This window comes from Megascapheus bottae, chromosome 7 (assembly GCF_031878675.1).
Source record: "Megascapheus bottae isolate mThoBot1 chromosome 7, mThoBot2.hap1, whole genome shotgun sequence".
Taxonomy (NCBI): Eukaryota; Metazoa; Chordata; class Mammalia; order Rodentia; family Geomyidae; genus Megascapheus; species Megascapheus bottae.
Genome location: NC_143515.1, coordinates 10,745,840 through 10,767,497, shown reverse-complemented (window position 1 = coordinate 10,767,497; position 21,658 = coordinate 10,745,840). Strand labels below are relative to the sequence as shown.

Sequence of the window (21,658 nt, the reverse complement as noted above, 5' to 3'; positions counted from 1 at the left end):
CTGCTCTCTGCCTTCCCTTCCTCCTTCTCCAGCACAGCTCCTTCCACTGTTTTCCTTCCCCTGCTGTCACACTAGGTAACAGTAAATTCCATGCTCCAAGTCACACAGTCTTAGAAATGGAGGGTGGCATAGCAGAATCACAAGACAGCCTCTGTCCTCAGTATCTTTCGCTATCAAACCACCCCTCAGAGCCACAAGCCAAAGGATCTCACTGTGTTTTATGTCCACACCATACCTTCTGCAGAGATCCCACAAGGTCACAAGAAGGATACTGGGTGGTAAGGAAGTTAACCTTTCAGCTCTGCGAGGAGAGCCCCACAGCAGTTGGTGCTGTCCAGGAACCCAGATTTCTGAGGTTCGTTACATCCCAGCGCTTTCTCTTCCTCACAGTCAGCAACATTTCACAGGTGGTCTGAAGAGGTATAGATTTCATTTCTATCGTTTCATAGATATGGCATCAACTCTGACACTGGGTATCTAGGATGCGTTGCATGTGGTTGGACACTGCAGCCACCCTTGTCAGGACCCATCACCATTCAGGGCTGAGTGTGCTGAGGGCCCACTCCAGGAGAAGTGACACTGAATGCAGGCAAGGCTCAAAGATGTCTAAGATGGGTAGTTAGAGCCTAAATATGATTTATATGAAAGGATCTCCTCAGTAGAATAGCTTCTGTCATCTAAAACAATAATACAGACAAAAGCAAAACCAAGATAAAAATATATCTAGACTTTCTAGTGGGAAATGAAGTCCCAGCCCTTTCACTAAGAACCACTGAGTTTTAAAAACTCACTTGCAAAGAGCTGACAGACCTCAAGCCCCTAGGTGAGCAAGCACCTAAGCTCTTCTCACTTCTCTCTTGAAACCCCAGCTTGACCCATTACCTCTCTTGACACAGAACTCATCCTTCCATGGAGTCTCATGATGCAACCCCAAATGCATTAGGGGAGAAGACCACCTTTCCTGGTTTCTTTACCTTTCTAGACTTCTCTTGATCTTTCAGTACTTGCATATATTTGCATACACACATGTATATGGGGAGAAATTTACTCTAAATTGATTACATTTAAAAAGCAAATCCAAAAACAAGATGGTTAGACTGAAGGAAGTGGCACCCTCTGACCCAGAAGAGCAGAGCAGCCCCTAGGCTCTGGCCCTTTGGATGAGAGTCCTTGGGTCTAAGGATTAAAAAAGAAGCAGAGCTGAGAAGAAGCTGATGCCTGTGACCAGCACCATGAGATATGGTGAACTTTCTTGTTGAACCCAAAGAATTTATTGGGGCTCGCTCTCATCAGATGGACTAAAGCCCAGCTAAACTTCTAGTAAGTGACTATCTTCTCAGAGAGGATAAAAGACTTTTTTTTGCTACTTATAATGACTGACTTTGCCCATTTACTATAACAAATACGGACTGTGTACCTACTTTATGCCAGGCACTATAAGATACTCTGGAGATACAGGAGAGCTGGGCTATTGTCCCTGCCTTGAAGAACACTTAAGTGTTATGCAGCCCAGATCCACAATGTTCACAGAGCATGTCCTCAGAAAGCTCTGGCAATCTTCACCCTTGTGAATGCCATTGGGGGCCACCTAGTTCCCCAAGAAACACAGAAAGACAGATTCTAACATGGTAAAAGATTTCATCAGGCCCTTCAGGAATAACTGTGAGGGGTCATACACCAGGGGTGGGTAAGGGAGCTGGCCATGCCTGGGTATGGGTGAGCCAGGGTGTGCCTCGTAGAGTGTATTACTTTATGCTATTTTGCCTTTTAGCTGGCCAACACTGACCGCCATTCCTTTCTTCCTAATATCACTTTTCTAACCCATCCTCATGGAACTATGAACCCTCTGAGTGTACTATGCTGGAATGGGGAAGAATGAGCAGAGGATTCATGCCAAGTATTCAGCATGCTAATTTTACCAGGACAGGGACTATAGGATTAGGAATGCCAGTCCATGTGACTTCTTCCCATGAGCTCCAAACCTGCACTGCCCAGGTTATTCTCCAAGAGCACAGCTCCTGAATGACGAAGTTCTGCCAAAGCATACTATGATCCTCACCTATTACAATATACAATATTCTGTGTCCTGTGCGTCCTGTGGATGCTCCAATCACACTTGTGACAAATAGGTCACTAAAAACCAAGTGCTTCCGTGGCTTTATACGTGTCATGATTACCCTCTTGATGTTTCCTGAGTCCACTATGTATATCACTAACAAGTGTGTCCAGAGCCAGTAGCCACACGAAGTAGTGAGTCATCTTCCACACTGGGCCAAACATTTGAGAATCATAGCCTCATGGGCACTTCTCTCCATCAGTGGTTCCTTTCCCTTTAAGAGCAGAAGACAGATCTACTTCCTTCCTGGCCCAGGCCTTTGGCTTTCTGCATATATGTTGCATGTCCTACCTGCGTTTGTTTCCTACCCAAAAATTGTGCAACTACCCATTTGTCAGGATCAGATGCCCACCTAGAGCATAGTCAAAAAGAGGGCAAAAGCTTTATCTTGTGTGATTATTGCTCTTAATGTACTATGTTATTTTTCTTCTCTTTTTTCACCCTTTGGTTAATCTCATATTGTTACTGTATCTGACATTATTACCTAATATATTGTATAAACGTTTATTTATTTATTTGAAATAGGAAAGAGAAGGGGGAAACAAGATGATTGGGAGGGGGTGGAGGGAGGGAAATGGGGACAAAAACATGAGCAGGGGTATCAATGTGTGAGAAGCAATGCACCTACTAGCTGGCGAATGTAACTGTAACCCCTTTATACATTACCCCGAAAATAAAAAAAAAATTTTTAAAGAGGGTAAGACCCAAGTTACACATAGATCAGCATACCCGTGAAAGGTGAAGAAAGGTATTTCTATTGAATTTGGTGTGCAACAAGCCCTTTTAAGCAAAAGATTTCACTATCAAAGATGAATACCACCTGGAAGATAATTACTAGCTCAGACACTGTCAATACCAACAATTCATAGCAGGATACTGCAAAAGATATGCTCATCTACTCCTATCAGAAGCTACTCCAAGAACAGATCAAGTGAGTGAAAGGACTGTCACCCTGCACCAGATCAACTCCAAATGGATCAAAGACCTGGAGGTAAAAGCAGATACACTAAAAACTTTACAGGAAGGAATAGGAGATACACTAGGCCTCCTTGGCACAGGTCAAACCATTCTTAATAAGGACCCTGAAACACAACAAATGAGAGAAAGTCTGGATAAGTGAGACTGCATTAAACTGCAGAGCTTCTGTATGGCAAAGGACATAGCTAGCAAATTAACTAGAAAGATACAGAGTGGGAGATCTTCACTAACAATACAACGGACAAAGGCCTCATATCTAAAATATATCAACAGCTTATAAAATTGAATCACTCCAAAACTAATCTCCAAAGAAACAACCATCCCATTAAAAGATGGGCCAAAGACAAAGTCTTCTCTGAAGAAGAAATAAGAATGGCCTATAGACACATGAAGAAATGCTCAACATCTCTGGTCATAATAGAAATGCAAACCAAAACAACGCTAAGATTCCACTCCAGTTAGAATAGCCAGGATCAAAAAAATAATAACAACAGATGCTGGAGGGGATGTGGCCAGGAGGGATCACTACTACACTGCTGGTGGGAGTGCAAACTCGTTCAACCACTATGGAAAGCAGTATGGCAGTTCCTCAAAAGACTAAACATAGAGCTATGATCCAGCAATTCCCCTACTTGGCATTTACCCAATTGTCCAGAAACAAGGACATACTAAATCCACTAGCACAACGATGTTCACTGCAGCACTATTTACCATAGCAAAGATATGGAACCAACCCAGATGTCCCTTAGTTGATGAGTGGATCAACAAGATGTGGTATTTGTACACAATGGAATTCTATGCTGCTGTCAGAAAGAACGACATCACCCTATTTGTAAAGAAATGGAAAGACTTAGAAAAAATCATATTAAGTGAAGTAAGCCAGACTCAAAGGAACATAGGCTCAATGGTTTCCCTCATTTGTCATAATCAGTAGTAACCTTGGGCTCTCCTAGCAGAGATTTACAATAGAGAAAACCCTAGATACATAAGGCCATATAGTATGAACCTAAATGAAAGGACCTCCAGGATACTGAAACAAAAGCCATATAATGAGTGATTGTTGTCCTTAATGTACTATGTTATCTTTCATCTCCTTTGCTGTCCCTTGGTTTTCTCATATTGTTACAATATTTCACCTTGTTATTTGATATTTTGGATATATGCGCATTTGATTATTTGAAATCGGATAGGGAAGGGGGAAAACAAGATGAGGGGTGGGGGTTGGGGGGAGGAAAATGGGGACCAAGACATGAGAAAGGGTATCAATGTATGTGAAGTAATGCACCCTCTATCTGGTAAATATAATGTAACCCTTCTATTAATTACAATAAAAATATATGGGGAAATTTTTTTAAAAAATACTAACTACCCAGGAGGATGAGCTCTGAGGATCACAGTTCAAAGCCAGCCCAAGTAAAAATGTTTATGAGACTTTTACTTCCAATAAACTCCTCAGAAAAAGCCAAAAGTGGCACTGTGGCTTAAGCGGTATAGCACTAGCCTTGAACACAAAGAGGCTCATGGACAGTGCCCAGGCCCTGAGTTCAAACCCCAGGATCCAGGAGGGGTGGGGCGGGGGGAGAGTCAAGTTCTGCTGGGAACAGGAGGCTCATACCTATAACCCTAGCTATTCAGGTGGCTAAGATTTCAGAACCAAGGTTCAGAGCCAGCCTAGGTAGACAAATCCACAAGATTGTTATTTCCAATTAATTGCAAAAAGGCTAAAAAGGAAGTATGGCACAAGTGGTAGAGTACATACCAACCAACCAAGCTAAGCAAGAGTTCAAGGCCTTGAGTTCAAGCCCCAGTACCAAAAGTCAGAAGAAAAAAAAACTACAAAGCTGGGGGAAATGGTTGTTGCAGATTAGCAAATTTTAGTCATTGGTTTTGGAAACATAATCCTTATTTTGAAACATGAATTTAGGGACTGGTCCTCTACACAATTCTGGAGACTGACTGAACTCAGGGACTTTAGCTTGGTAGGCAGACACCCTGCCACGTAAGTCATGCCTCTTATCCCACTTTTGTCTTGGTTAGTTTCTAGTAGACTCTCCTGGGCTGTGATCCTTCTACTTTGAGTTGGTGGAGATATAAGGGCAAGCCACTGATACCTAACTATTGTGCTTCCCCTAATAGGCATGTACCCAGCCATTGGTTAAAACCTCACAAACTTCTTGCTGCACAAGCCAGCTCCAAACATGATACCCTCATCTTCACCTACACAGTAACTAGGATTACAGGCTTGTGCCACTGCGCCCAGCTCTACAAGATTTTTGAATGTGCAGTACACATTTATGTCCCTAAATCCACAGGGTTCTAGGCAGCCTGCAAGCAAAGCATGGCTCCTTCTAGAAGCCCAATCGCCCAGGCCTACTGCACAGGGTGTGTGAGAATGGTGTGTTTTCTATATGCCCACTCATTTGGGGTGACAGAGTAGCTGGCCTGACCAAATATGAGTGTTTGCAAGCACAAGGAAAGTCCGAACTTCCTTCTATCCATGCCTCTTCCTGGGTCTGATATCCCTCCAAAAAACCTTTCTCTTGATTTCAGAAACCACTAGTACTTCTGTTCTGAAAAGGCAACTTCTCCAAAAACAATATGCCCAATTTCACTGGGTTCTAGAGTAAGTTTTAGATTTCTTCTACTTGAGATAGGGCACATGAAGTTACCCTCCTAAAGGAAACTTGGGATATGGTGGGGTAAAGGAAGGACAGAGAGACAACCAAACAAACACTTGTCCTCAGTTCAGCTGAGGAGGTAGACCTTCCTATTCAAGGGAGGGGACTGTCTATGGAAGACTCAGGGAGAGAAGCAAACTCTTCCTCCCCTGGTAACCACAGGAGACTTTGTCTCCCTGTGTACTCCTTTAACTCTGGAATTCCTCTCAGTTCAGGCATCATCATCCTCCACACTAATCTGGACCTTGACCTCTGACTGTACAACTCACCTCTAAGACCCATGAAGTCCTTTCCTTCTAGATACATCCCTCAGGTCCAGAAATACCACAGGGGTCCTGGTGAAAACAGCTCTGGTCTGAGAGTCTCAGCATTGCCCTTTGAGACTCTTGATTAGAATTATACTATATCTATTCTTTAAATAAGGCAACTAAGGCACAAAGAAATAAAATGACCTCTTTCAAGCTCAATCAAGGAAGCACACACAGGAGTGACAAGAGTTCTTTTTTAAATTTCCCAATTGTTAGCCCAAAGAAATTACCCCAACATTCTCCCAACATTTTCTTAACAAATAAAAATGCCCATCTTTCAAAGAAGTTAACAACTTGAAAGAGCAGTATAGCTAGCTACCATTAGTATCTTCATTCTCCCCTTTATCCTTTGTAACAAATCCAGAACTCAAGGCTGCCCACCTCAAGTGAGGCTGGATTAGCCAGGAGTTCAATTCTTGCCAGTGAGCTGTAAGACTGAAGTTTTATGAGATACTTCCAGGAAATGTGCCTTTTGGAATGCAGCTGCCACCACCACCATTACCACCACTAATACTACTACTACTACTACTACTACTATTATGCAATGCTAGAAAATTTTCTAGGCAAGTACTCTACCACTGAACTAAATCTCAGCCATAGCTGTCGTTTTTTTAATACCACAATCTGGCTAAACCTCAAGCAAGGATCCTGGAGATGAGGCCCCGGGGCCTCACTCTGGATGTCAGAAACAAGCTCTGAGTGCTCATCTCCACACTTCAGTGTAGGTAGACAAACAAATGCCTATCCAAACTCTCTTTTTCTGCAGATTTTTTTTTCTGTGTGGCCATATCTAATCTCTATGCTCTCACCACTTGTCATTTATATCAATGATAGAGAAATGTCAGTTAATGGTGTATTTTAGGCTTAAGCTTAGTAACAACTCCAGAAAGAGGTTTTTAATAAGTAGAAACATTTTTGAATGTACCCTAGGCTCCAGAATAGTGTGAGAGTATTCTCATGAGGCCTTTATAAGCATAACAAGATTCAATCTATTGTAGAGTTATGTTATAATACAGTTTTTCCCTAATATAATCAACAGTTATAATCCTATAAAAGCTATCAATACTATTTCTGGCCAGCCTGAGTAGCCAGTGAAAACAGCTTTCACATTCCAAATTCCTGTGTACTGCCCCAAAACTTTAATAGCTTGCTGCACATATTCAGTGCAGACAAATCTAGGTTATAATGTAAAAATAACCCATTTTCATTTACTACATTTAGTCCACTAACTTATGTTCATAATATAAACCATAACTGCTGGTTGCCAGGATCAATAATAGTAAACTGTTAACAATTTACAAAACTGCCAACCTGAGTCTATAACACAGGTTTCACAGAATGACACAGTGATGACTGTCCTGGAATTTGACTTTGATAATTTCTCATCTAGTTTCTTCATTTCTCATCTAATCTCAAAATTTCTCATCTAATTCTCTTTGAAATGAGTTACATCTACTACAACTTAGAACGCTTTTTTGCTATCACCTGGATGGGTACTGGCAGCTGTAGTTTTCTACATACTAGACAGGGTAGCCAGTGCCTTGACAGCATCAGGACTGGGATACAGACAGGGATGCAATTCTACAGTCAAATCCTCTGTACCAAGACCAAAGTCACCCCACAGGAAGAAATGACTGGGATCAACTTTAAAACCTGCATGCTTCTTAATAATCAAGTCGGTACTGTAGCCATTTCCAGTGGTTCTGCTCTCACTGAGGAATCCTTTCTCTTTGAGTCAACCAACCCAGTGCTACAAAAGGCCACTTCCCACTGGCTTTTCTTTTCCCTTTTACCAAAGAGATTAATACCTAGCTTGGCAAACGTTATTGACAAGTTAAAAATGAGTAAATAATTAACCTGGTTCAATAAGAGATTTTATTCAAAATTCCATACACTTTCACTCCACCTATAATGAGAACTTCAAAACTTGTGTCTTGGGCAATGGCTGATGGCTGGCTATGCAAGACCATGTGCCCTATCAAATGAGACAGGCCCCTGCCCTTATGGGCTCTGTGGTATTTGAGGAGAGAGGCACAGGAATGAAGAATTGTGTTAATAAGCTCTTTAAGGACAGTTCCTGAAAGGAAAATACTCAGGTAGTTATATCCATATAAAATTCTTTGTATCCTTTTAATCAGTTTACCTTTGAACTGATAAGTTTAAACCCACCTATCATGTTCCAACAAGTCAGGAAGTTAGTAGTAAATAAAATCAATGATAAACTATCAATGGTGTTCTTCACTGAAAATGGGGAGGGGGGAATCACTACTAAAAATAGGCTTCCAAGTAGCCAAAGGAACCCTGAACCAATTATAGGCATTACAATACCTGACTTCAAAACATACCACAAAGCTACATAATGCAATGTATTGTGCTGACATTAAAATACACAGACCAATGGAGCAGAGAAAAAAAGATACATGAACCAACCTATTTACAGTTAATTGATTTTCTTTAAAGCCAGCAAAAATATAATTGGAGAGAGGGAAACTCCCTCAATAAAAATGCTGGGGAAAAGGAGGGGATAAAAAGGAAAAACTGGAAGAGAGAGAGGGAAGGGATAGCAATGTCCCAAAAGAAATGTACCCATCACCTGACTTTTGTAACTGTAACTCCTCTGTACGTTACCTTTATAACAAAAAAAAAATTTTTTTTTTAATCAAAAGTGCTAGCAGGAAGGCCGGGATGGCGAGGAGACCCAGGTGAGCGGAGGTGGTGCCGAGCCCCGGCCTGTCTGTGAGGATGGACGAGGGCGGACAGGCGGCTCACCATGGGTGGCTTTTTCTCAAGTATTTTTTCCAGTCTCTTTGGAACCCAGGAAATGAGAATTTTGATTTTGGGATTAGATGGTGCTGGAAAAACCACCATTTTATACCAATTACAGGTTGGAGAAGTGGTTACTACTATTCCTACTATCGGATTTAATGTAGAGACAGTAATGTACAAAAATCTTAAGTTCTAAGTCTGGGACCTAAGAGGACAGACAAGTATCAGGCCATACTGGAGGTGTTATTATTCAAACACAGATGCCATCATTTACATGGTAGACAGCTGTGGCCAGGACAGAATTGGCATTTCCAAGTCAGAATTAGTTGCCATGTTGGAGGAGGAAGAGTTGAGAAAAGCCATTTTAGTGGTGTTTGCAAATAAGCAGGACATGGAGCAGGAGCAGAATATGACACCCTCAGAGATGGCAAATTCACTTGGGTTATATGCCTTGAAGGATTGGAAATGGCAGATATTCAAAACGTCAGCAACCAAAGGCACTGGCCTTGATGAGGCAATGGAATGGCTGGTTGAAACATTGAAAGGTGGGCAGTAATTCAATCACTCCAGCTCCTCTGAAACAGAGATGACATTGTGTCTCCCTGCAAACAGTCAAGTGTGCTTCACGTAACTACATGTAAAAACTGTGATTGATGGTATATATAGAACTGACTGTTAACATCTATAATAGTTTTTAAAAAGCACACACACACACACACACACACACACACACATATTTGGTTGGAGGGATAACTTGATCAAATCACCTGAAAGTTCAATGTAATATAAAATATTTATTCCTTGCTCTTCTGTGTTAAGGTATGCTATTTGTATGGAATTCTTACTCAAATACAGTTCTATTAAAGAATGCACTCTTCTCAGGGGGAAAGCACTCCTTTTTCTGAATAAATGGTTGTATCTTGTTGAGGTATTTTTTTCTCCCTTACAATAAATTACGTTTTCCCAAAGATTAGACTCAGTAGAGTAGGCTAGAAACATATCGTGTATTATAGCCTTCGTTTGCTTACCTGACCACATTTAAGCTTGCTCATTTTTTTTTTAAGTTTCTGGTTACAGCCATGAATGTGATTTTGGTGGCCACCTTTACTAGTTGTTCTGTAATTATCATTCTAAGAACTTTATAGTCATCAAAAGAACTCTAAATATATTGACTTAATTGATTCATACAGCAACCCTGTGACATAAGCAGGGTGTGTTGTATAATAGTCCTTCATGGTTGTGGATTCAAGGTTTTTATAGGTTGGCTTGCTGACAGACATAGGACTCAAAGTAAGACTTTTGGGTCTGAAGCTTGTCTCATAAATTATATTATATATTCCTGAATATGCCAACATTTACAATACACAGAACCTAAATTAAAATTATGGTAGTCAGAGAACATTTAAAATAATGTCTATTTAAACTTACGTGGTTATAGTAATCTTAGCTAATATGGTGAAAAAAAGTCCTGAATGGTTATAGTTCATGGAATTCAGAACATAATAAAGAAAAAAATGGCATTAGAGAAAATAAAAAATATTTTAAGAAACATAAAAGATGTTATAACTGTCTTCTGTGTATCTGTCTGCAATTGGAATGTAAATTGGTTAAAAGTAAAAATCTTATTTGTTCTAAAAAAAAATTAAAAGTGCCAGGGAAACTGTTACTCATTCAAAGGAAAGAAACTAGACCCTTATCCCTTACTATATTAAAAAGAAAGTCACTTCAAAATGGACCAAAGAGCTAAATATAAGAACTAAAACTATAAAGAAAGTTACAAAGAAATTCACTGGGAAATGACTCAAGACATTAGTCTTTGCAAAAGTGTTTGGCTATGACCCCAAAAGCACAAGCAACAAGAAGAAAATTGACAAATGAGATTCCATCAAACTAAAAAGAGCTTCAGTGGACCAGAAGAAACAACCAAAAACTAGAGAAACAATCTACAGAAAATGTCTGAAAACTAATTGAACAAGGAATTAGCATTCAGAAGGAATACAACTCAACAGGGGGGAAAAAAACTCAATAAATATTTCTTGAGGGCCGGGAGTTTGGCCTAGTGGTTAAAGTGCTTGCCTAGCATGCATGAAGACCCGGGTTCGATTCCTCAGTACCACATACATAGAAAAAAGCCGGAAGTGGTGCTGAGGCTCAAGTGGTAGAGCTCTAGCCTTGAGAAAGTCCAAGGACAGTGCTCAGGCCCTGAGCTCAAGCCCAGGACTGGCAAAAAAAAAAAAAAAAAAAAAAAAATTCTTGAAACAGGATGTATAAATGACCAACAAGCATATATAAAAATGCTCAGCATCACTGATCAGGAAAATGCAAATCAAAACCACAGTGATAAGAATTGCACCTCAATTGGAATGGTTATTATCAAAGATAAAACCCATAAGACCGAGTACTCAAGAGGCTGAGGCAGAAGGGAGCACCAGACAATATAATGAGACCCTATCTCAGAGAGACAGAGAGACAAACACACAGACACAAAGAAACATATGCTAGCAAGGATGTACTTTCACACACTAGTATGAAGAATGGTATGATGGCACCTAAAAAAAAAAAAAAAAAAACACAACTAGATCTGCCATATGATCCAGCAATCCCACTATAGACTATACATTCAAAGAAATTGTAATCAGTTATTGTAAAAAAACAGCTGCATCTCTTGTCCCTATTGCAGTATTAAAAATCAGCATAATAGCCAAGACATGGATTCAACCTAGGTATTTTTGAAAGATGAATGAATAAAGAGAATGTATATATGCACAATCAAAAGGGACCCAGGATGTGACTCAAGTAAGTGGTAGAATGCTTGCCTAGTACTTGAATTCAATCCTTAACATTGCCAAAAATAATAAACCTCTAGATGATAGATTGATTTCTGTCACTTGCAGAAACAAAGATGCAACTAGAGGAAATTATGTTAACAAGTCAGGCAGAGATAGAAACAAAATACATTTTGTCTGTCACCTGTATGTAGGCGCTAAAAAGCTGATCTCAATCAGTAGGGATTAGAATATTGGCTACTAGAACCTGGGAAGAGGAAAAGCAGCTAGAAAGAGAACACACATGGGTACAGAGCACAGCTGGTTAGGATAACTTCTGTAACCACCCTACCCTGCAGACTGTAGTGGAATAGGATAACTATAGTTGACAACTAATAGAATGTTTCAAAATAACTAAATAGTGAAGACTCTGGATGATCCCAACACAAAGAAATGATAATGTCTAAGATCTGACAGACAAACCAATTATACTGATCTAACCATTACACACTGTATACAGATTCTGAAGTATCCCACTATACACTATAAATATGTACAATTATTATGTGTCAATTAAAAATAAGCTAGGCTCTGTGTCTCACATCGTAATTCCAGATATTTGGGAGGCAAAAATTGAAAGACAGCAGTGTGAAGTCAACCCAGGCAAAAAGCTAATAAAACTCTATCTCAAACAACAAACCAGAGACAAATGAAGAGAAGGAGGGGGAGGATGTAGCACTCAAAATTCAATGTTTATCCTACAAAATTAAGAAAAGTGAGGGAAGGGGTGGGTTGAAAGAGACAGGTGAAAATGTTGAAAGCGGTTCAGTGAGCAAGATGCTCAATACTTGTAAACTTCTTTGTTGAATGACAACTCCTGCATGCAACTACTTAAAGATAATAAAAATATAAAAAACATTATTTATTGGGGGACGGAGTGAACAAACCAGGCATTTGGTATGCACCTGTAATCATAGCTATAAGGAAGAATCATGGTCTAAGGCTGGCACAGGCAAAAAGCATGAGGTACTATTTGAAAATAACTAATGCAAAAAGGGTGGCTCAAGTGGTAGAGCACCTGCCTAGCAAGCACAAGACCTGAAGTTCAAACTCCAGCACTGCCAAAAATAAAAAAAGGAAATAAAATAGGCCAAAAATAGGAGAAAACCCAATCATAGAAAGAGGCATGTGAAGGAGGGGCCGGGAGTTTGGCCTAGTGATAAGAGTGCTTGTCTAGCATGCACAAAGATCCAGGTCGATTCTTTGGTACCACATATATAGGAAAAACCAGAAATAATGCTGTGGCTCCAGTGATAAGAGTTCTAGCCTTGAGAAAACCCAAGGACAGTGCTCAGGCCCTGAGTTCAAGGCCCAGAATTGGCAAAAAACCAAAGTGAAAGAAAGAGGTTCGTGAAGGAGTCAAGAAACTATCCAGCCACTAGGAAAGAAACATGGTCCAGACCTGAAACAGGTAAGTGTGTATAAATTATTAGGGGGAAGCATGCTGGAGTAAAGTGGTAAGTATCCCCATCTGTTCACAAGAAAATGACAAGGCTTTGGAATACAACATAAACCCTGGAAGATACTGGGAAGTGTCTGCCAAAATCTCAGAAGGAGGTATTTGACGATAGGGAGCAAGCTGGGGATCTAGGGAGGGGTCTGCATGCCCTATGTAGGCTCAGAAGAGCATAATCCACAATACCCAGGCAGCTCCCCTCTCCACTAACACCCCTGGGCACTTCAGGGCCTCTGACTCACAGGAGTTTGTTACTCTAGAAAGCTACTGCTGAATCACTGAACAGAGGAGAGAAGTGAAAGGAGAAGAGGCAGGATTTCCAAGGCAACAAACCAGGGAAGCAGGACTTCCCTAAATAGACACATTGTATGTCAGTCCAATGCTAACCAGATCAAGAATACCCAACACTCCATCCACACAGCCCTCAGGCACTACCATACCTCCATTTTGCCACTGGAGAGAACGCTGAGGACAGAAATGGAAGAAACACTTTCTCAACATGAGTAGGAGGGAAGGAAGTAAGATTTAGGCATGATTAGACCTTATGGGCAAGCTGGGAACAAACCCAAATGAGACTACTAGCTCTTCCCTCTGACCTGAGGTGGACAAAATCTACCAGCTGGATGCTTCCCTCAAGAGTACAATCTACTCTCCCACTTCTGTCTCCTTTTCCAAACCAGGGAAAGACTCAGGATACACTGACATTTCTTAGCACTTAATCTCATAATAATGAAGTTCTACTAATCACACCATCACTATTACCACCCAATTATGTGATGTGATCATTTCATATGTGACAGTCATATAGGGAGAACAAAAATCAAAGCAATAACTAAGAACGGTGATAATATTCAACATTTCACACACAACCACAAGTTTTTATACTTTATTTTTTTACCTCTTATTTCTATATCTTGGAGTTTTATTTTTTCCATATATTTTTATTGTAATTAATAGAAGGGTTACATTATATTCACCAGATAGAAGGTGCTTAATCTTCTGTCTGGGTGCCTGTGGCTCACCCTTGTAATCCTAGCTACTCAGGAGACTGAGATCTGAGGATCACAGTTAGAAGCCAGCCAGGGAAGGAAAGTCTACAAGATTCTTATTTGCAAATAAGCGCACACACACACACACACAGCCAAAGGTGGAGCTGTGGCTCAGGTGGTAGAGAATTAGCCCCAGGATTGCCAGGCACAGGCACAGGCACACCCCACCTACATCCTTCTCCCTGACTTTTGCTGGCCTTCTTTTCTTAACATCACCCTCCTCCCTGCCAAGAGGTGCTCTGGGCAGGAAGCAGAACTAGGGTTCTGAAATGGGGACAAAGGTGAGGAAGAAACACTGGAGGCTGTAAAACTGAACAAGTGGCCTTAAGACCTCTAGCTGCACTGGTCTAGAAGCGTCCTTAAGATCACAAATTTCTCTTTTATATCAATCCTTTCACCCCTCCCCCACCCTTGACCATTCACATCCTGACCTTTTCTACCCATACTTCAATTTTTACCTTTCCCCCATGACAGAGAAATATACCAAACATATCATTTTTTATTTGAACCAGACTGATCCCTGTATCAAAAAAAAATGCATCTGCCTTAAAGCAGCCGATGTGACCTAGAAGCTGTCCTGACATTGCTGAAGCTTGGATGGGGCCCAAAACAATGCATTTCTAACCAATTCTCAGGTGTTAAAGACAATGGTGGTCTGAAGACAACACTGTAAGAAGCACTGACCTAAGCCAATCAGCACACAGCACTCTCTGAGCCCTCTGTTAGTGAGTGGACCAGGAAAGGTACATGCCCCTGAACTTCCACAGTGGGAGGGAAGTTCTGGGACACACTGCAGTGGAGATCCAGCTCATATGTCTCCTTTCCTGCTCTTACTGGAGAGCAGCAGCAAACCACCACACTCCCAATGACCATCTAAAAGCCATGAGGTGACTGAGCCTACAGAGAAATCAGCCTTGAAGGCTGTGCAGAGGAGAGGAGAGAAGAATGTAGGTAGGTCCTTGATGAAATTACTAAGCTGCTGATAAAGTACTATGTGAAGTCTTCTTTATCCATCAGACTGACCACATTAACAAGATGTATTCTCTTCAATGCTGGCCAGGTCAAAGGGAAGCAGACAATTTTGCCCACTAATGGAAGGAGTGTAAATTGATAAAACCTCCTGGAGAACAATTTGGTAAACTCATCAGCTTAAAATGACTCCTTGCCCCAGAAATTCTTCTAGAGATCTAGAAAACAGAAATGAGTGTTAATGATGATGTAGTTCATAGATTCCTGGCCATTTTTAGAGCAAAAATTTGACACAACCTCAATGCCCATCAGTAGATGGATAAATAAACTATGGTATGCCCACAATTTAGAATGTAGACTACACACACACACACGACAAAAGAGTGGGAGTAAATTTATCCTGTCAGTCCAGAAAAAGCTCCAGGACATACCATCAAATTTTAAAAAGAAAATTACACAGAAAGTATTGTATAATGTGACTATACCTAGGTTTGCAATGAGAGTACTGAATTAACAAAATAGGTCTAGAAGCAATGATGTAAGGGATGGGAACATGGCTCAGTGGTAGAGAACTTGCCTAGCATGTGTGAAACCCTGAGCTGAATCCTAGCACTCCCCCTCCCCCGCCCCCATTCCCCACACACAAAGTGAAAGCAATGACACTTAAGAAGCAGTCAGCACACCTACTGCCCACAGCTTAGTTTCTAACACTAGCTCCCACCAAAATGAACCAGGAGTTTTGAAAATGAGCTCTAACCATGGCTGATTCCAGGATTAGGGCAAGGAAAATACAAGCCAAGTCTAGATTTTTGTGCTAGGAAGAAAAGAAGTACTCAAAGAATAAGGGGGACAACTCAAAAGAAACAGCCAGCTGAAGGGGCACCTACTGGCCAAATCTGGAACAATTTGAGCAATATGATGCATAGTGGGAGTAACAGACTACAATCTGTTGAGTTAAGTAAGAATTTATGAATCCAGGGTTATAAATCAAAAAGTAAATAAATATGGTAGAAAGAAAAGTTCTTTTCAAGTATTATCCCGACTAATACATGTAGAAGTTAATGAGTAGGTAGACAATCACCATCTGTCAATTCTTATAAGGATTCAGATAAGAATCAAGTATCAATGGATTCTAAAACTAGTGGGTAAGAGAATGAGAAGCAGCAGTGTATTTACACAGTCTCAAAGTCATTCTCTAGGAGATATATATTAATTATGAAGGGAAAATAACTTTTCAAGGAAGTGGATGCCATCCTAATCAAGTCATGAAAGTTAACAAGGCCGGTGAATGGGATAAATCTTGGGATGTTCAGCTAGATTAAGGGCAGGGGTGGGGGGAAAGGACTAGCAAAACTGCAGCACCAGCCTGTACTGTTTTACTAGCATAGTGCATGCATAAACTAACTCTAATCACCAGGAAACCACAAGAAACCCAAACTAAAAGACATTATCTAAACATAAGGCAGTAGTCTTCAAATGTCAATGTCATAAAATACAATGAAAGACTCAGAAACTGTTACAGAAGAAGACTAGAGATGGTGCAACTTAGTGCCACAAATGAGTTAGGGGGTTTTCTTTTGCTAGAAAGGACTAGGGTTTTTCTTTGGCTAAAAAGAAACTTACTGGGTCAATTGGCAAGGACCTTACATGAAATAATACCATTTTATTAATTAATTAATTTTCCTGTCCTGTCAGAGAATATCCTTGTCTTTAGGAAATACACAACAAATATTTAGAGGTATAAAAACACAGAGTCTGCAAATTGCTATTAAATATTAAAGAGAATAAAAGATAACAAAATGTTAACATTATAAAATCTAGAGAAAGGATATCTGTAAATTTCTTACATTATTTTTGCACTTTTTTTTGGTGCCAGTCCTAGAGCTTGAACTCAGGTCCTGGGTACTGTCCCTAAGTTTTGGTGCTCAAGACTAGAGACTAGTTCTCTACTACTTGAGCCACAGCTCCACTTCTGGCTTTTTGGTGGTTAATTGGATATAAGAGTCTCACAGACTTTCATCCGCAGTCTGACTTCAAACCATAATCCTCAGATATCAGCCTCCTGAGTAAGTAAGATTACAGGCAGTGCCTGGCTTGTTCTTGCAACTTTTTTTTTTTTTTTTGCCAGTCCTGGGCTTGAGCTCAGGGCCTGAGGAACGTCCTTGGACTTTCTCAAGGCTAGAGCTCTACCACTTGAGTCTCAGCACCACTTCCGGCTTTTTTCTATGTATGTGGTACCAAGGAATCGAACCCGGGTCTTCATGCATGCTAGGCAAGCACTTTAACCACTAGGCCAAACTCCCGGCCCGTGTTCTTGCAACTTTTAAGTGAGTCTGAAATCATATCAAAATATAAAAACAAAAATAAAAAGGAGATTTGAGTGTATGTGTGCTTAGAAATATTCCTGAGGATAAAATTGTCCTTATAATCAGGGAGACCAGTAGGCAAAATATAGCAAGCCTGGTTAATATGTTCTCCCCAAAGAGGTCTGTGCTCATAGAGCTTTTGCTTCCACACAATGAGGGAGGGAGCTGTAATTTTGTTTTCCAATCCATTCCTATCGTGCATTCCCAGAGATGCTGACTGAATGCTCCAGATAGGCAGCCAGCTAAAGAGACCTGCTGGGCCACTAGTTCTCTGTCATACCATCTCTCTGCTGTTCTACCACTTACCCAAAGCTTTTATGTATATTATTTCATTTCAGCATTTCCCTAAAGTAACTTTTTAAAAGTATTAATATTCTTTCTTTTTTGTCATAGGGCTTGAACTCTGGGCGCTGTTCATCAGCTCAAGGCTAGTAATCTACCACATTGAGGCACAGTGCCACTTAGGTTTTCTAGTGGTTAACTGGAGATAAAAGTCACACAGACTTTCATACCTAGGCTGGCTTTGAACCGTGATCCTCAGATCTCAGCCTCCTGAGTAGCTTGGATACAGGCATGTTCATTTTAACAGTGGTATTACAAAATGTCTAGTTTCCACAACAATAAACTATAATTTCTGTCCTTGGCTATAAGTCAGCCATGGGAGATGGCTTTAGCTAAGTAAATGAATACTTTGAGATGGAAGATGAGAAATGAAAAGCAAATGGATAAGGGACTGTAGCCCAGTAAGTAGAGCTAATTCTATCAGAGAGCTCAGCACAAATACAGGCCTCCTTTCTCTTTGAATTTATCCAGAATGCAGGTATTTAATACCTGCCTCTGGGCCAGACCCTGCCAGTAACTTCAGCTTGTTGGTAGAGTGTTTACAAGACACTACAGAAATCAAGGCCCTGAGCAGCTCTGTTCACATGCAATGCCACTCCTGGGCAGGCATCCTGATCTCCTGACACTGACACTCCAATAGAGCCACCACATTGACTTGCTTTGTGGGAACCAGCCGAAGAGACCAATGAAAGAATTTTCCATGGCTGAACACTGTGGTAAAGAACGCCCAAAACAAGGCCCTAGCCTAGATCAAAAGATAAAATCTCTATTAAAGATTGTTTTCAACCACAGAAAAATGAGGCGTAATTCTAGGATAATCTATACCTTAGATTGTGTACCGATACTTAAGTCATCTAGCTTTCAAAACAAACTCAGCAAAGGAGGATCTGTTTCACCTTTTAAAAATGAGAACATTAGCTGAGAACAGAACGGTGACTCCTATCTGTAAATCCTAGCTATTCAGGAGGCTGAGATCTGCGGATTTTGGTTTAAAGACAGCCCCAGCAGGCAGGAAAGTCTGTTGTGAGATTTTTATCTCCAATTAACCACCAGAAAACGGGAAGTGATGATGTGGGTTAAAAGTGGTAGAGCTCTAGCCTTGTGTGAAAGAGAAAGAGCTGAAGGACAGCACCCAGGCCTGAGTTCAAGACCGACAGCCACAGACACACACACACGAACACTGAAAGCCAAAATTTGCAAGTGACAGAAGCCAGAATTCACACCCAGGGCAGTTCTGGGTGTAAATATTCCATACGCCACATAACCCACTGTAAACACAGATGAACGAGGCAAAATTCCACTGGAACACCCCAACATCCACTGCCCCACCCCCATTCCTTTGGTTCAGTTGCCCTCATGGGCAGATGACCAATTACATTTTACTCTTAACCTCTCAATACAAGACACATTCAGCGAGGCAGAGCAAAAGACCAGATGAAGGCGTTTGCAACTGCCTACACTCCTCTGGTACCCAGAGGAATAGTTGCATGACCTGTCAACCCTGGGCAGGAACCCATCCTTATGTAACGTCAGGGGTCGGGAAGTGGAGCCCATCAACACTGCTCTTCCTCTCCCACAAAGATATAAATTTACGTCTGACATTTTGAGTGTTTCGGTCTCCAAGGATGGCCTACACATTTCATGACCTGCTTTCAGAAGACAGCCACAGATCCCAGCAAATCCCTCAGGCCTCAATTCACTGACGGGCAAAACCAAAGGGAAATAAAACATAAAAAGCTAAAATTCCAGAAATGCTCCGGGGGGTGGGTATGGACTGGAGGAAAGGGGAAGGAGCGTTGGAGGAGGAGAGCCAGTTCCAGCGCCAAGTCGCATGTTTATTTTTACGCGATTCTGTTGACACTCTGCACAGCGCGAGGCCTTCGCAGTCTGGAGTCACTGGCTCCTACCCGGGAGACGCACCAGGCAGGCGCGGCGCCCGGCATCCCGCGGCTCCCGCCAGCCCCGGGCGACCGGTCCTCCTCGGGGTACAGCTCGGCCGGGCTCGGGCTGCGCCCCACGGACGCCAGCGTCCGGAACTGCTCGGCTGTGCATTTCCATGACAACCGCGGGCGCCGTCCCCGTCCGGCCCAGCAGTACCGGGATGTGCTCCTCCGCACCCCGGGCCGCCGGGCTCCTTGCAGCCCCCGCGCGGCTCGGGCCCCTGCTCGGCCCGACCCGGCCCACTTACCTGGCGCGCCCTGGCCCGCGGCACCCGTCGCCCGGCCGTCCTCCGTCGTCCCGGGCGGTGCGCTCGGGCCTATTCGCCACAGCGTCACTGCGTGGTAGGGAAGTCCGGAGGGAACTCAGGTGCCAGTCCTCCAGCCCCGGCCCGCGGCGCCTGCTCCGGCCGCGAACCCGCTGCCCGCGCGCAGCCCCAACTCAGCCACCACCACAGGCGCCGCCGCTCCAGACACCGCGCGCGGCCCCGCCCAAGCTCCGCCCCCTCCCCGCGCATGCGCACCCGGCGGTCCCCGGTGGGCGCGGCCCCGCCCCTGGCTGGACCCGCCTCCTCCGCAGCAGAGATGGGTGCCCCAGACGCCGGCGCTGATTTCGGATCCCACCTTCTGGGACCGAGTCACCTGCGAAGAATCCTTGAACACCCGCACTGAACGACAGCAGTGCCCCACGGGGAAAAAGGTTCCTTAAAGGAGCCGCCACCCTGAGACGCGCCCAGACCGTTCACCCTCTGGGTGGGGATGCTTCCAGGCGAAGATGGAATTCATCACTCCCAGGGAGATGGCTAGCAACTGGAAACCAACAACGAGTTAAAAGCTCAGGATTCGGTGAAAAGCCATTGCTAACATTCTGAGTTTGACATGTGTGCAGGAATGTGTATAAACATATAGGTTCCTTACACTTCTCCCCCAGACTCTGTCTTTCCACAAGAAAACAAAGATAGGGCTAGGGGAAGGGAAATGGGGACAAAAACATGAGAAGGGGTACCAATCAATGTGTGTGCAGTAATGCACCTTCTGTCTGGTGAATATAATGTAACCCTTCTATTAATTACAATAAAAAAGAATATTAAAAAGAGAAAGAATAATCAGAATTGTATTTTATTTTATTTTTTTATTTTATGTTTATTCTTGTTTTCTGAGACACACTCTGTAAGAAATACTAAAGGAAGTCCCAAAGGCTGAAATGAAAGAACGTGAAAAGCTAACTCAGTCATTTAAAGGGGGGAAAAAAGATAAATTTGAAGTCAGTTTGTAATGCTTTTCTTGTCTCTAAATTAAAAGACAACTGAGCCAGGTACTGGTAGTTCACACCTGTAATCTGAGGGTGAGAGCTGAAGATTGTGGTTTAAAGCCAGCCAGAACAGAAAAAAAACTGTGAGACTCTTATCACCAATTTCCCGAAGCAGAGCAGTGGCTCAAAGTGGTAGAGCACTAGCCTTGAGTGCAAAAGTTCAGGGACAGCACCCAGAATTCAAGCCCCAGAACAACAACAACAACAACAACAACAAAAAGTAAATCAAACGGAATTGAAGTCATGCAAAGAAAAACTAAGAGAGCAATTTGATTTTTTAAACTTATTTTTGCCAGTCCTGGGGCTTGAACGCAGGACTGTCTCTAGCCTCTGTCCCTGAGCCTCTATCCCTCTGTCCTAGACTCTGACTCTGAGCTTCTTCTGCTCAAGGCTAACACTCTATCAGTTGAATCACGAATAAACTTCCAGCTTTTTCTATGATTAATTGGGAATTAGAGTCTCATGGACTTTCCTGCCCAGGCTGGCTTCAAATCATGATCCTCAGAACTCAACCTCCTGAACAGTTAAGAGTACAGGCCTGAGCTAACAGCACCCA

General features: G+C 42.2%; 1 protein-coding gene and 1 pseudogene across 10 annotated transcripts in view; one reads left to right on the top strand and one right to left on the bottom strand.

The window, feature by feature from the left end:
- Inpp4a (inositol polyphosphate-4-phosphatase type I A) overlaps positions 1–20,259 on the bottom strand; it is a 124,168-nt gene extending 103,909 nt beyond the window's left edge. For 5 of the 10 annotated variants that reach the window (XM_090336467.1, XM_090336466.1, XM_090336473.1 and 2 more), the window contains exon 1: positions 20,042–20,259. The gene's annotated coding sequence lies outside the window, so the exon portion shown is untranslated. The remainder of the gene's footprint in view (positions 1–20,041) is intronic. The other 5 variants (XM_090336471.1, XM_090336476.1, XM_090336472.1 and 2 more) reach the window with 1 other exon arrangement.
- On the top strand, positions 8,851–9,402 carry LOC150060307 (ADP-ribosylation factor-like protein 1 pseudogene; annotated as a pseudogene).
- Positions 20,260–21,658: the final 1,399 nt, after the last annotated feature.